Below are 17,269 nucleotides of genomic sequence, written 5' to 3'. Positions count from 1 at the left end.
CAAGAACATGTTATAAAAAGAGAAAAAATGAATTATTTTGAATTTTATGAGTTGGTGGAGAAAAACAGGACTAAATGCTTGTCACATTGTAATCAGTTTGATTTGTGTGATTGACTTCAGTAACATTAGGTTTACATCCCTGATTCCTGGTTTAATGGTTTTGTTGTTTTTTTCCCCCCTCAAACAAGTTCTGAAGAAATAGCTCACAGCTTTTTAATAAATGGAGCAGAAAACACACATCAGAACAAACTATGTGACTTAGTTCATAAACTCTTTGATTCATGAGAGAAAAAAGGCATACAGTTAAGGAGGACTCCCAGTCTTATGTCAGTGTACTGTCAAAGACAATTTTTCTGTGAAACTCAGAAAATCTAATATAATTGCAGATAGCCATTGAAGTCCTACACATTTCTTGGCTATAATGGTCACAATTTTTTAGTTTCTGCACAGACAAAATCCCTACTTTCTCTTTCAGTCATGCCCCCACACCCAAGGGGATTGATGAGGCAGTAGGGATGGGGGGGAGGGGGGGGCGCAGGAAAAAAGGGTAAAACTCCTAATCTGCAAACAATTTCATTTGAAATATGGTCCCTTGAGGTTCTAGCTCAAAGGCAGCTGTGGCTGTGATGCCAGGAACTATGGCTGACTGCCCAATGGTCCCAGCAATTTTGGCAATTACTCTTGGTGGACAGATAAAAGGGAGACATTCTACAAGTAAACCTCAAAACCCATTATAATAAAATGTTCTCGACCTACTAACTAAGAAGGCCTCCTGTCTAGCTGTTTCTCTTCTAAAATAGGTCCTGCGACTTCTTTATCATACTATGTCTGATTTTAAAGAAAGGAAAAAAAATGTTCAATCAAGCTAACTCTAATGAGCTCAGAGCACTTGCATGAAACTGAGTTGAGCAGATGGAATTTCAGTTCTTGGCTGAACACAGCATTTGAATTCAACTGTCCTGTGATTTGCAAATGTTAGTCCATAATATTTACTCTTTTGGTCCCTGAATTGCAAAGAATGTAACTTAAAACATAACGCTCCCGTATACATCTAATTTTTTGCATATGCACACACTATATAAAAATAACTTCAGATTTTTTTATTGTATTGTACCTTCTCTTTCATTCTTATTCGCCTTGATATATTTATAATTCAATTCTAATTATAAGGTCATACAAAATCCAGAAAAGAAGCCCAAAGCACTACTATGTTTCAATTATAAATGAGAACATACGTACCTTACAAGATAATAAACTGTTTCAATTTTCATAACCACCTCTTCAGATGTCTCACTCCTCGCTTGTACATTAAGACTATTCTGAAATTAAAGAATAAGGTTTCTTAGAAGGAATGAAAAAAAATACGGTTAGGAATGCACATGCTTATATCATTGGCTTGAATTTGCCTTATCTTTCCAGTATGTTGATACTTACAAGATTCTCTAATAATAAAAAAGATTGAGTCCTTATGGAGGCAGTGTTTAAGACAATTTGGCTTCCACACCTGAGAAGCTTTGTAGAATTAAGAGATTTTAGTTTCTTCTTAATTTATCCTGGATTCTGAATTTTGTCAGCCTAACATTTTTTTTGCATTATTAAGCATTCACATGGAATAACACCAACCTGAAAAGTTTTTTATTTAAAATTTAAATTTTTAAGGCTATTATAATAATAATGAAATAAGTTTTGTTCCATTCTATAATTCAGGATGTTGAGGAGAAACAGCTCAGATAATCATGAAGAGTCATTGCCAAAGAGTAAATTCATGAGCAGGGCCCTACGCATTTTGCCAAGGATAAGAGTAACTCCCATCATCTTGAAAATTACTCCAGAGAACTGGTCCCAAGTCACAAAACCCTCTCTGTTTCTATCACGTAGCCATTGGCATAAACATATATATTGCTACAGCTGAATCAGGTTAGAATGCTTTTGTTGTAGAATGCATAAATTCCATAGGAAATTGCTGTTGACTACATCTATATCTGAAAAGTAATTATCTTGTTATTTTAACATGATTGTTTCAAAATATTTGAAAACAGATTTTATTAGTCATATTCTTAAAAACAACAACAACAAAACAATGATTTGATGATTTCAATGACTTGAAAATATGTTTTCTGGAAGTTTTCATTTTGTTCTAAAACAATCTTCTCCCAAGCTTTGACCATCAGAAGTCAGAACAAAGAAAAAATATACAAGCTTTGATACCACACTTGAAAATGCAAGGTATAGCAGTGACAAAATATTATAAAAAGAAGAAATCAGCAATATTAAATAACAACAAACAAATATCTAATAGTCTATAAGGTTCAAGCTCTTCCTCATTGGATTCTTAGAATACCTAGTAGTACTCTTGTCACAGACTAGCAGCAAGGTTATATTTATTTATTCATTAATGCAGGAGAAGGTGCATTATTTTTCAAAATATATAGTTGCATTCTGTTAGACCACTCAAAGTCAGAGAAGTGAACAAAGGCAATACAGTTAGACAAAGTGGGAAACATACTCTACTGTAGAAAAAGTTACTGCTGCAAGTAAAGCTCTCATTATTAAGACACAAAGAATTAAAGGAAAACAAAAGATAATATACCTACTTAGGTGTTTGTGGGGCAAACTTTACACTGACACATATAAATTTAGAGAAAGAAATAATGTTCAAATATTTTTCTCAATAAAAACTGATATGTAACATTGTAAGAATGCTACTTATCACATTACTGTTCTGCTAAGAGATAAAATTGGCTGCAAAAATTTGATGCATTCATAGTTTTCAGGCTGGTAATAAGAAAACACCCGCTTTTTCTACATGTGACTCTAACGTTAATGTTAAGCACCTCTACTATAGCTTGGGATTTTGATAGCAATCAGAGCACCCTACCAGAACCCACGCTGCTCAGTGCTCCAAAATGAATGGCTGAGCTGGATAAATGCCAAGAGCTTAAGGTATCTGTTTTCTATCTTCATAATTAGTGACAAGGCATGAATCGAATACTTAAAGGAGTGAAAATGTTCTTAGACTGCTTCTTAGTATGCAAAAACCATCCTACTAAATTATCTCCTTGGCTGGCATCGTGAAATGTGTGATCTGGCACAAGGTATAGCTCCAGCTCAGACAAAACGAATGCATTAACTCCCACAATGTTATAGGGAATGGAATTGAAATATTCTGTGATGGCTCCGAAAATAAAGCGTGTCAGTGACATGGTGAATTATTTTATGCATAGGATGCAGAAAAGAACAAGCCATTTGTTCCAAGTACTCAGTTAATTGCAGAAAAAACAATCCTCAAAATAGAACAGATTCTTTAGTGCATTCATTGAGGAGGCAGATTAATTTTACAACAGTGATATATTTCACATTTTCTAAAATAATAATTATATATGGCATTATGCCTCTTTTCAACTCATTCTGATCTGAAAGGAAACTTGTTTGTACAAAACCCTGCACTTCCTATGATGTACTAAAAGCCATAGTGAATAATCAAATCAGCTATGGACAAAAACGTGTTACACTACCAACAGTTCACTTACAGTACTAAATGGGTACCCCAAACTGCAACTTTATTTAAACTTGAGATAGATGCTAGCATAACTCTCCACAAATTAATATATGAATAAAAAAAATAAACAGCAAATCTTTGGGTATTTTGAAGGATGTGAACTGTTGGGTATTTGCTGCAGACCGTGTGGGTGAGCAGTTCTGATAAAAGCCTGAAACAATGTGATAAAGGTGATAACTAAAAGCTATCCCTTCATATTTATGAGATTGTGTGACACAGAACATTAACACCCCCAAAAAAAACAAACAAACAAACAAAAAAAAACAAAAAAAAAACAAAAAAAAACCCCACACACCAAAAAATATCACCTTCCTGAGATCTATTCTTCACTTACAAGTTTCCACTGTTGCTACAAGATACGTCCTGCAGATGCCATTTTTGCCTTCGTGTTAACTTGGCTACACTGTCTTTCAGTAGAATACCAGCAAATTGATAAATTGATGACAGGAGCTTTTCAAAACTTAGTAGAAGTGTTACATACTCCGTCGGAGTAGCTGATGATCTTAAAAATGTAGCTAAAACACTCCTTGTATTTCATTCTCCTTGTTTTGTAAAGTTTGGTACTATGTTTTATGAAATCCGGGGCCAATACCGTAAACTCTCACTTGAATCTTATTTCACCTTCAGAATCAAGAACAACAACTCCTCATACAAGTGGGAATAATTCTCTTGTTCTACAATGCTAACATTACTACAACAAGCATTCTGGAAATGAACAAAAAGTATCTATTTTGGAACACAAATATAATATTTTACATATTGTTATATTTATGCATTGTATAGGAAAAGGTGTTCACAACTAGTATTTAGAATACCAGGATTTCTCTCACTTTTTTTTTTTCTAAACAAAAAGTATTGAATTTGACCTTTCTTTCAAATTAGACCTCATAAGTTGCAATTGCCTATCTCGAAGGTGACATACAGCAGTGAAACATTTGGTTTTATTGGTTGCTATGGAAATTAAGTGGAAAGTTCATTCCATAGTCCTTTCTGTTTGTTCTAATTTTTCATTCTGCAAGATATTTTTCTTTCAGATGGTTACAGCACGTGACTGACAAAGAGAGCTTTCCTATTTCCTTGTTTCGGTATATCTCATGTACTTATCTTGGACAACAGAGATGGCATATCCAGAACTATTCTTAAACCTAATTGTGAGAATGCTAATTATTCTCATTTCCATATATAAATATCAAACCAGCCTAATACTCACATATCCTCCAATCATTTTCACTTGCTAAATCAGAATTTTCTATTTACCCTCTTTTTCTTACCCACTGAAACTTCACCAATCTGATTTTAACATAGTGTGCAAGTACAAATCCAACATCCATTTCTTACTTTCTGTACAGGAACCAACAACTACTAGTCAACCTCGTTGAGTATATCTACGGATTCTTTAATAATGGCAATGAGAAAAAACCGAGAGCTTTATCGTGCTTTTAAATGATGGAGAGGAAAAAAACAGCCCAATAACTGCACAAATGACTGTTTTCTGAAGAATAAGGAACAGTCTCATAAGATCTGTGATGACTACAGACACATAAATGACTTCTTGAGCAAGGAAAGAACTTGTCCTTTCCTGTAACACCAAGCAGTCCATTGCAAATGTGCAGGGTACACAGCGCAGTAGTTTAAATAACAGGAGCTAAAACCTCATGAGGCATTAAGTCCGACATTGTAAGCTCAATAAAGTATTTAACAATCAGATTCAAATGAAAAAATATTTTGATTAACGGGAGCTGCATATCATTCTGAAACATTGGGAAGTCACACACATGCAAATCCCAAACATGCTACAATGCTATTATATATTTTTATATAGTAGCATTGTAGCCTCTTTGGCTACCATATAGGGAGAGAGAGAGATATATCAACATTGGGAGATAGATAGATATATATATATTTATACACACACACACATATATATATTAAAAGCACAGTCTTCAAAACTTTTGCTTCAGTGGCCTTAACAATGCAAACCTAAAATATGATATACATAAATGCACGTTCTTTCCTGAGTCACAGAACGGGAAGATTGAAAGCATAGCAAGTACATTATACCTAAATTATTTTCAAATGCCTTAAATACATATGTTAAATACATCAGCAGAGTGATAACATTCACGACCATGGTTCATTATTGGGTACAATTCTAGACCAGTGAGAATGTCATCTCCCTTCTTGTGGAGAAACCTGAGGAAACCTGAGCTGCAGAGGCACAGCATAAGCCTTCAGTTGTGCTTCAAGCTGAGATTTGGACTAACTTTCTGTGGTTAATCAGGGGTGATCCCTACAGAGGACAACTCTGAGAAGTCCATCCCTTGTCCCTGGCAGTGCTGTTGCTGCCCTAGGAGCAGAAGTGTAAGACAAGAGTGAATGATTTGGCTACTACTTCAAACCCATTCTATTGCAAAATAGATTTTATCTTATTTATTTGTGCGGTCTCCAACCTCACAACCCCAGAGTACCTTTTGGATCAGGGAATTGAATATGACATTCATAGGGCCTCAACTTATTAGAGCATCCTTTCCCTCGTCAAGCAGGATAAAAAGAATATGGAGTGACGAACTGCATGCTTGGCTTCTTCACTCAGTCTATCAGCAAGTAACTGTACAGAGCACAGCAGAGAAAATAAGATGAATTATTGTCTGAGCTGGAATAAATTACTTGCTCCATATAGCAAAAGAAGGGCAGGTGCTCTTTTTAGAGCAGAGCAGTGTGCTCTGGTGCTCACTTAATAAGTCAATCGGACTCTACTGAGACAGATTGAAGATTTCAGTTGAAATGTACCTACTACCAAGAATTCTGTTTATCTTATATTCTCCCAATACTTGTATCATATTTGTCAAGGCTATTTAATGTAAATCAACTCTTCAGGAACCAGAACCACAACCAGCAAAAATCTATAACTATATGGGCAGCAACAGAGTTACACAGCCACCAGCTCAGTATTTGTATATCGAAATCATAATAAAAAGCTTAAAAATAGATTTGAACATACTGCTGTTGCTACTTCTTTAGCGAGAAGAAAAATGTGGAGTAATACATGGATTTGCTGAACAAATAAAACCGTGGAAAACCAAGTTACTGAGGTAAGCTTGATAGAAAATGAATTTATTCTGCCCAACACTTTCTACATAAAACTCATTGTTCCCTCTATAGCAGGTGATCCCAATTGCAGAGGCTATTCCATCTTGTACAGTGCAGTAAGCTCTTGATACATATTAAGCAGCATTAACAATAGGCAATAGGCAAAAAGTTATGAACTACAGTGTTTTTATCCAACCATTTTTCTCAGACAAATTTTGTTTATATTCTGAAAAAAAATAATCCACTTGCACAATGTTTGTGCAAGGGATATGGAGGTTTTGGTTAATCAATATGAGTCAACAATGTGTGCTGCCAGCCAAAAACACCAACCGTATCCTGGGATGCATTAAGCATAGTATAGCCAACCAGCTGAAAAAAGTGATTGTCCCGCTACGGTCAGCATTGGGGCATCCTCACCTCGAGTAGTGTGTGCAGTTTTGGGCTCCACCATATAAGAAGGATATAATAGAATCTGTCCAAAGAAGGGCAACAAAGATGATGAAAGGCCTAGAGGTCATGACTTATGAGGGGCAGCTGAGGATACCAGGTTTTTTCAGCTTAGAGAAGAGGAGACTGAGAGGGGAGGAGAGAAGACTCCTCATTGCTGCCTACAACTTCCTCATGAGGGGGACAAAGAGGGAGGTGCTGATCTCTTATCTCTGGTGTCCGGTGACAGGATGCCAGGAAATGGCTTAAAGCATCAAGGGAAGTTCAGATCGGATATTAGGAAAAAGTTCTTCACTGAGAGGGTGGTCAAGCACTGGAACAAGTTCCCCAGGAAAACGATCGTAGCCCCAAGTCTGTCAGTGTTCAAGAAGTGTTTGGACAATGATCTTTGATATATGGTTTAACTTTTAGGTTGCCCTGTGTGGAGTCAGTAGTTGGACTCAATGATCCTCATGGGTCCCTTCCAACTCGGGATAATCTATGATTCTGTGAAATATAATGGCTTCAAAAACTTATACTTCCTTTTCTAAAATGCATCATGTAGTTGATAAAAAACATAATCTCAAGACTTTAGGTTGCTTTTTTCTCCAGATACATTTTTTACTAAATACTTTTGAAAAGGGTATTACTTCACATGAGCAGGAAGCAAGATATTTTTATGCGGCAATAACTTTGCATTACAAAGAAATACAAAACTACTTTCCTACTTCATAAATAGAAGCTTTTTTATACTAAATAGTAGGTATGCAAACAAGGTTAAAGAGGTTATTAGGAAATATATACACCTTAAGTGATGGCAAATAGTGTATCCAAATCCAGGCTGAAAAAAGAGGCTTTTGGATATACTTGAAGCCCATTCTACAATCCAGGGTTGAAAATGAAGTTTGTAATTTTTATTTTTAGGCACTCAGACAGTAAGTGGAACACAACAGTCAAATTAAATCTCAAAAAGTTTTTATCTATGTTTGTCCAAGTTGCATCCATCTATTTATAAAGTACTAGCTTTGTTATCAGAAGTCTGGAAAAACTAAATATTTCAGTGTTGAGATGCATAATTTATTGCCATTTTGGGTATTAAGAAACATCACAATACTGAAATCATGCAAGCAATGCATTTAGCAGGGTGCCTGCAAAGAAGCTTATTGGTTTATATAAATTGCACTCCAGAGGGAATGGAGAAAAATCAGTTCATCAGCTAAACAAGGTATTGAAATCAACACTATTACAGTGGCTGCTTGATAAATACACAGTTCATTATCGCTTTATTCATTTGCTGTTTTACATTGGTGATAAAAGTGCAGCTAATCAGTCAAAGGCATCTCTTACACAGTTGGCTACAGAAATAATCTTATTTAATGTAAACCTCCTGAATACCCAAGGTTGATACGTTTGGTTAGAGTGGATCATCCAACAATAGCTGTTAAAGCAAATTCTGAGACGATTAAATGTTTTAGCTGATAATTTACAAAGTTCAAGGGTTTAAATTGTTTATTTACCAACATATACAGCTCAGGGTTAGAAAAGAAAGTAAACAACTATTCCATTTCCATTGAGACTGAAGTGATATCATTTTGCAGAGGTCTAGCTGGAGATACTCAATTAACATTCTAATGAAAAACATTTCCCAAAAAATAGAAGTAAAATGTACTGTCACAAGGATAATTTTAATTCAAGGTTTCTGTTCCCTTGAACACACAGACCATTATGACCAAAGAAAGAAGTAATTGTTGTCAAGTACAGTGAAATCCAAAATGGAAGTTTTCAGGTACTCACAAACAGAATAAACATCAGGCTCACCTTCTGGCTTACAGCAAGTACTAGCTTACTGAAAGTAGTTAGTTACAGCAGAATCCTCACCAATGGGCCATTCACTGAAAAGTCTGAGTTTCCTGGTTATGTAATTTAAGCACAGAATTAATAAATAATAATGAAAGTTTACATTAAACAGGAATCTTTCAAACTCCCCCACTAGTGAGGAAGACAAAGAAAAAAATTCCGTGCTAATCCTTGTGGGGTCATGTAAATGAAATGCCATGACTTGAGTGGTGAAAGTTTTTTTAATAATGTCTAAATGATATAGGTCCTTAAGTTGTGTTTTCAAAAGACAAATAGCAAGAGCTTTGTCACTTTAAATTATGATTTGAAAACTTCAAAGTTTTTCAAGCTCTGATATTCTTAACTATAAAAAAAAATCAGAACATTGTCTTGCAAATATTTATTCACTGAAATAATTCTAAATCATTGTCCTTTATAGGACAAAATTCCAGCTCCTTGAGTCAGGGTTTCTCCTATTTTCACCTGTACTTGTGTTCAGGCATTAAAAAAATATATATAAATACACTTCCCCACACATACACATGCAAAATCTATTAATTTCTCATCCTATATCCAGAACAAGTTTGTTGTTAGAGCTTGATTCTGGGAACTCAGTCTTTTTTCACTTGGTAGTCAGTGAACTACAGTTCCCTAGTGCATACAGTCCTCCATCTTCTGCTCAAACACCATCTATCACTACAGTGCTGAACAAACTACTATTTAAATCGAACTGTCTTTACGTTTTGTGTCACCCACCTTTGACTTTTAGTAAGTGACTATCAAAGTCTTTCATTGGTGCGTTTTGGTGATAGTGCTATATTATGCTTGCTATCGAGACATCATGAAGTGACTCCTGCCTATATTTGTAGTTCACTGTACTGAACAACAGTTGCAGAGGCATCATCTTTTGTTTGCATCTAAGAAAAAACCTACACATTAATATTGTTTAACTAATACCTCCAAAAAGAATGTATCATAAATATGTATATGGCAGTAAACTGGTGTTCCACATGATGAAAATGTTTTCCTAACATTATTTTCCATAAGCTTATAAAATTCTTATCTTAACAGTCCAAACATTGTCATCCTTCTTACAGTTTCTCCCTCCTATACCCACGTTCCCAAGTATGACTCCCTTCACCTGATAGTCAAAGATGAAAACAATACTCTCACTTGATTTTGAGACTTTTTTCTGCAGTTAAAGCATATGTTGTTACTGTATTCTCATATTGGGAGGTTCTAAATACTTTAGGTATCTAGAATAATTTTTCAATTATCAGCATTTTATTCAGAATAGGATTTTACTTAGACTTCTTGATGATGTTTTCTAACTCTGCTTTACAAATTGCATTTAAAAGCTCCTACATAGCAGTTTCAGCTATTTCTCATATATAAGCATACTGTAAGAGAACAAGAAAATAATCATAATAATCCCCCAGAAGGTTCAATAAAGTCTGATAACGCAAATAACAAAATCTCCTTTCAGAGGTACTAGCATAGTTCAAGAATAACTTCACCATTTTGGCCAGCCACTCTGTTATAACACTGAATAGCTTATAGTCCAGGAATGAAACAGAAAAAAAAAAAATTTCCTTGCACAATTTTCCACTGGTATATTAGAAAATTTGCAAAAATGGAATTAACTCGTATAGAAAATTTTTATCCAATCATATATTTACAGCAGAAATGAGAAAAATACATCAGTTGAAGTCCTTTCAATTGCAAACCATTTTAACTTTGAAGACTGTCCCTTTGTGACAGAATTAGCACCTTCTTTCACAGCATCCCTAGAAAGAAACACACTTCGTAACACTACAAGCTCAGAAATACATAGCTGTATCATAAAACCAAAATCAAAATAACTCAAGATGTTTCCTGATTGTGGGATACTTAGTAGAAGGTGTTATCACACAGCAGTCTTTTCCCCTAGAAACAGTACTTATTTTTGTAAAATTTATAGGAAACTTCATATCCTTGAGACTTCTAACCATCTGTGGAATTTGGCAAGAACTGGCCAATGGTATAAAAGGTGTTAGCAATGGAGGAGGGCAGGATACACATACATACACAGAGAGTATGTGTTATTAGATTGAGATCCTTTACATGCTGCAGCAGTGTACTAACATAAAAGGTATTTAAATATAAATCCCAGATTGTCTTTACTCTGTCTAAAATTTAAGATTTAACTAATCGGGATGGAATCCAGACTATGGCATACATGATGTATGAATGTTGAACACACAACTCAATTTTAGAATATTAAATCTAAAACATGAGAAAAGTGTCCTCCTGGTTACAACCTGTAAAGGAAGTAGCTATGTATGAAATTACTTTTTCTGTTTTGTAACTTACTGAAAGAAAATCTATGAAATTCCTTCATTATTCAAATAAAACCACAAAGTTAGATTTCTGAAGAAATATATGAAGCCATTCCACACACAGAATTTCCACTGTGTAGAATATGTCAAGAATTTTGTACCTGTTTTTTCTAAATGGCAATGTGTCGAAATACAACCTGAAGATGCATCAGCTCTTTCCAAAATGAGACTAGAAACATGCATACAATGACGCTAAGAAGATGTGAGAGATACAATCCGTATTTTAGTTAAAATTTATTGGCATGTGGAGATAATTCTTAACAGACATGCAAAGCATTCAAGAAATAAAACCACCGCTTACAGGTGATTTGTCCCCTCTTTATGGAAGAATCTCAAAATAAAGACCATAAAAGGAATCTAACTATATTAATTAATCTCAGCTCAGGTATCAACAAAACATTGATAGAAGATTTTTACAGAAGAAATTACTGCAAATGAGATATCCATAACCACACTGGTTGAATCAGAATTAAGCTCAGGTCTTTCCCTTTACCGGTGAAACACCCTCTTGTGTACAGCTAAATACTACTTGATCGTTTTATTTGCAAAGTGATCAGAGTATCACTAAACGCAGCAATACTCAATGAGGACCAAGGATGACTAATGCATAAAATAGTCTGTTACCTATCCAGTAAAAGACCTGATCATGATCTTTATTATGCACAAGCTGCTCTAATAGGCGACATTTGGAACTGGAATATCTAGGAAATACATATTCAGGTCCTCATCAAGAAATAGGTTCCACTGGTAGAAGAAATGCTATCTGAAATACTGCAAAAGAGTTCAACGACTGATATTATTACCTGCTTCACTTTGTTCATTAGCCAGTACAGACCCCATAAATTTTATACAGCTATTTGAGCAAACAGTACACACTATTTCAAGTTATAATTATCCACTAGATATTAGAAGTTTCTCTGTTACAGGCAATTTAATTGGTTGAATTATATTTTCTCCTTTCATAGTATATTTTCTCCTTTCATAGTAAGGCCTCACAAAAAATTCATCATAATGCACTAAGACAAAGACTATTCTTTAATTTCCAGGACAAATGTAAAAGTATAGTGTAAAGGTGTTACTGTTCTCCTGTTTCTTGGAAATAACATACAGAAACATATTGTACATACATGGCACTACTGTTGGCACCTTTTTATGCTAAGAGACCAAAGACAATAATATAAATGGAATCTTTTAAAACTTAAGAAGGAATACGGGGGTTTAAGTATGTAAGATGCTACTCATCATTCAAACGTACATAAAGACATACAATTGAGTGACTTGGTACACCTAACATAAATTATCATTCTGAGAGTAAGAAAAATAGAAAGAAGAGCAACAAATACTATACGGTTCACCAGTCATAGTCCACAGTTCATAATCACAATACAGCCTTTTCACAAATTGCCTCAGTCTAATAACATTTTTATGAGCTATGGAAAAGGGAAAGCAGTGTTATAAAATAAAATGTTTTTAAAAGGTGTCAGGATATGCCTAGCCTTTAAAATTTCTCAATATAAAGATATGTTGGATCCCCAGGTTCTGTAGGAGTTTAGGTAGCACTATTTGTCAGGAATACTGGTTTTAATTAATATTTGGAAAGGAGATTAAACCTTTCTCTTTCAAATGACATTTCAACCATATTTTCTATCTGCTCTGAGAGAGATAATGTTCTTTGGAATAAACTCTGTACAGGTTCATATCTAAAAAACTTACAGAAAGAGTAACTACTACACATTTCACTTAATAAACAGGATACTCCTCACTGTAAATTATTTCAGTTTTACTCTTCCATTTCCCTTCTCTGAAAGCTGACATCAGTTGAAAACCTCATCTGCCAGAGAGCCTGTCTGCAATTCTTTTCATACAACAGTATTTGTTATGATCACAAGCTTTTCAACCAATAAAAAAACCCAACCCTCCAGTCTGTGTGGCAAATAACAGGATGCTTCATGTGAAAAATATTCTGCAAATTACTTCCTTCCTAGATCTGATCACTCACAGAACACAACACAAAATCCTTCTCCCAAGCATAATGGACAGAGCAAATGGAGTAAAGCAACCTTGAAAAGGTGTAAATTAAGTGTTTCCATTAAGATATGCTCCAGTAGTAGTGCAGTACTAGACAGTAGCATATCAGCCTAATATCATCCAATGCAAACTCAGTATCTTTTCATAACTCATCGGTCTCTTTTCCTTAGTAACAAGTGATAGGACAAGAGGAAATTGCCTCAAGTTGTGCCAGGGGAGGTTTAGATTGGTCATTAGGAAAAATCTCTTCACTGAAAGGGTTGTCAAACATTGGAACAGGCTGCCCAGGGAAGTGGTTGAGTCACCATCTGTTGTAGTTACCCCAGGCAACAGCTAGGACCACTCAGCCACTTGTGCAGTTCTCCTCATTAGCCCCCAGAAAGGTAGGGAGAAGAGGGAGAAAAGGAGGGCAAAAGGAAGGAAAAAACCCAACCTCGTGACTTGAGGTAAAGGCTGTTTAATAGAACAACAACAGAAAAAGGAAAATAGCAATAATAATAATGACAATGGTAAAAGAATATACAAGATGAAGTAATACAACGCAAGTCACTCTCACCAGCCAGTGAACTGGTTGCCCAGCCCGTCCCAAGCTATGACTGAGGATTCCCACCTCCTCTGGCCAACGCCCATATGTGTACCAAGCATGACATCTATGGTACAGAATATTCCATTGGCCATTCTATTGTTCTGTCTACGCTCCTTCTCAGCTTCTATGGGAAGCTGAAAAAGTCATTGAATGGTATAAACATGACCTAGCAATAACCAAAACAATATGCATTATTGACATTCCTTCCATATCAAATCTGAAACACAGAAACCACTAGAAAGAAAACTAACTCTATCCCAGTTGAAATCAGGACACTATCCCTGGAGGTATTTAAAAGATGTGTAGATGTGACGCTTAAGGATATGGTTTAGCTGTGGATTCAGCAGTGCTAGGCTTATGGTTAGATTCGATGATCTTAAAGGTCTTTTCCAACCTAAATGATTCTATGTTTCTATGATTCTATGACCTTTCAAGTCTGTCCCTCCAATGTTATATATGTGCAATCCCTAAGCAGAGGCAACAAAACGAGAAAACATTTTCTATTAATTTATTAATTTTTAAGCAAAAATACAAATAACTTTGCACCATCTTCTCAGCTACATCTCCCTGCTGAGTATTACAAAGATCTGTAAGATCTGTCTGAAGTGGCCATCCCTTTCAGAGGACACTTCTCTCACACTCCCAGCCTTTGCTAGATCAGAAAAGGGTAGCATCTTTCTTTCTTTTCACTTAAAATTTCCCTCCTTGCTACTCTTTCTCTTCCATTGAGCAGCACTACATTCAACTTTCATCTTAGTATCTGTCTAGGTCCAACATCAATCTCCTTTTTGCTGAATTTCCAAATAAATCTCCCTGAACTTTCTCTCATGTCATACTTCACGCTCACAATTTCTCCATAAACATTACTTCATTCTCCAGTTTAAATCTCTCCTTTGCCACCATGCTAGAAATTGAGCCCTTATGCATCACACTGACCAACATGTTTTGTTTTCTGTTACTCCTAATTCCATCAGCAATCATTTATTGCCCACACCACCTTTGCTGGTGATTTGATCTCACTCATAAATTTTCTTTCAAGCCCAGAAGAATTAGAATTTTGACTCTTTTGATCTGTGTGCTGGAATTATGACAGTAGTATCAAAGCAACAGGAACGCATTCACAAGAAGAAACTAATGAAAACTTAAGTTTTAGATTGCATTTTATCTCCATTGCAAAAGAAAAGATAACAGATGATGCAATGTAGCACGCAGAAATTAAAATATCAAGAAGCCACTGCATGGCTTTCCGTAAGTCATTTAACAAAGGATATGTTGCAAGTTTTCAGATATCTTACTAGCAGTAATGTTGCTGTTTACGAATAGAGACACCTTAAGCCATTCATTAGTTTCAATACTAAGAGGCTGTGAGATCAAATTAGCTATAAACCTACTCAGTCTGCAAAATTCTGCTAGCAATTTTGTATGAATTCATTCTAAGTAGTGTCTTTCACAGCCTTATAAAAGCAATGATCTTCTTTCTTCACTCCATTAAAGCATATTTACTGAGTGATGGGCTCCACAGCATGAAAAACTTAACCGATTGAGTGAGTTCAAATTCCTAGATATTGATTTCTCTTGACTTTGAAAACACGGTGACATCTGTGTGCAGACATTTCCAGCTTTGTAATATTCAAAGTAGTCCTACTGGAAAAGGAAAGATAAAACTCTGTAATGTCACATCCCTGTCACTGCTATGTCGCTGTATTGCCAACAATGTTGAAGGAGGTGATCCTTCCTCTCTACTCTGTACTGGTAAGGCCACACCTGGAGTGCTGGGTCCAGTTCTGGGTCCCCCAGTACAAGAGAGACATGGACAGACTGGATCAGGAAGATGATGAAGGCACTGGAGTCTCTTTCCTATGAGGCTGGGACTGTTAAGCCTGGAGAAGAGAAAGCTCAAGGGAGGATCTTATCAATGTGTATAAATACCTGATGGAAGAGAATCATAAAAACATAGAATGGTGTGGATTGGAAGAGACCTTAAAGATCATGTTGTTCCATGGGCCACGGCACAGGCACCACCCACTAGACCAGGTTGCTCAAAGCCCCATCTAATCTGGTCTTGATCCCGCCCTGGGAAGGGGCATCCACTTCTCTGGGCAACCTGTGCCGGTGACTCACCACCCTCACAGTAAAGAAGTTCTTCCTAATATCCAATCTAAATCTACCCTCTTTCAGTTTAAAACCGTTACCTCTTGTCCTGTCGCTACAGTCCCTCATAAAGGGTCCCTCCCCATCTCTCCTGTAGGCCCCCTTTAGGTACTGGAAGGCTTGCTATATGGTCTCCCCAGAGCCTTTTCTTCTCCAGGCTGAACAGCCCCAACTCTCTCAGCCTGTCCTTGTAGGTGAGGTGCTCCAGCCCTCTGATCATCTTTGTGGCCCTCCTCTGGACTCATTCCAACCGGTCCATGTCTTTCCTGTGCTGAGGGCTCCAGAACTGAACACAGTACTCCAGGTGGGCTCTCACCAGAGCAGAATAGAGGGGCAGAATCATCTCCCTTGACCTGCTGGCCACGGTTCTTTTGATGCAGCCCAGGATGCGGTTGGCATTCTGGGCTGCGAGTGCACATTGCCGGTTCATGTTGAGATTCCCATCCACCAACACCCCCAAGTCCTTCTTGGCAGGGCTGCTCTCCATCCATTCTCCACCCAGCCTGGATTTCTGCATGGGATTGCTCCAACCCAGGTGCAGGACCTTGCACTTGGCCTTGCTGAACTTCATGAGATTCACACAGGCCCACCTCTCAAGCCTGTCCAGGTCCCTCTGGATGGCATCCCTTCCCTCCAGTGTGTCAACCGTGCCACACAGCTTGGTGTCATCCGCAAACTTTCTGAGTGTGCACTCGATCTCACTGTCCATGTCACTGACAAAGATGTTAAACAGCACTGGTCCCAGTACTGACCCCTGAGGAATGCCACTCATCACCAGTTTCCACTTGGACATCAAGCTGTTGACCACAACCCTTTGAGTGCAGACATCTATCCAGTTCCTTGTCCACTGAGTGGTCCATCCATCAAATCCACATCTCTCCAATTTAGAGACCAGGATGTCATGCGGGATAGTGTTAAACACTTTGCATAAGTCCAGGTAAATGATGTCTGTTACTCTCCCCTTATCTACCAACGCTGTAACACCGTTGTAGAAGGCCACGAAATTTGTCAGGCATTACTTGCCCTTGGTAAAGCCATGTTGGCTGTCACCAATCGAATAAGAGGAAACCAGACTCTTCCCAGTGGTGCACAGTGACAGGACAAGAGGCAACAGGCACAAACTGAAACACAGGAAATTCCAAAAGAAACAAGAAAATAAGTCTTTACTGTGCACAGTAAGACAAGTAAGACAGTGGAACAGGTTGCCCAGTGAGG

General features: G+C 36.8%; 1 protein-coding gene across 11 annotated transcripts in view; it reads right to left on the bottom strand.

Moving 5' to 3' along the window:
• The window catches only part of CDH18 (cadherin 18), a 576,293-nt gene that overhangs the window by 232,328 nt on the left and 326,696 nt on the right, over window positions 1–17,269 (bottom strand). For all 11 annotated transcript variants that reach the window (XM_074576161.1, XM_074576154.1, XM_074576155.1 and 8 more), the window contains one exon: window positions 1,240–1,319. The gene's annotated coding sequence lies outside the window, so the exon portion shown is untranslated. The remainder of the gene's footprint in view (window positions 1–1,239; window positions 1,320–17,269) is intronic.

This window comes from Larus michahellis, chromosome 2, assembly GCF_964199755.1.
Source record: "Larus michahellis chromosome 2, bLarMic1.1, whole genome shotgun sequence".
Classification (NCBI taxonomy): domain Eukaryota; kingdom Metazoa; phylum Chordata; class Aves; order Charadriiformes; family Laridae; genus Larus; species Larus michahellis.
This window is presented reverse-complemented; position numbering and strand designations above follow the sequence as displayed.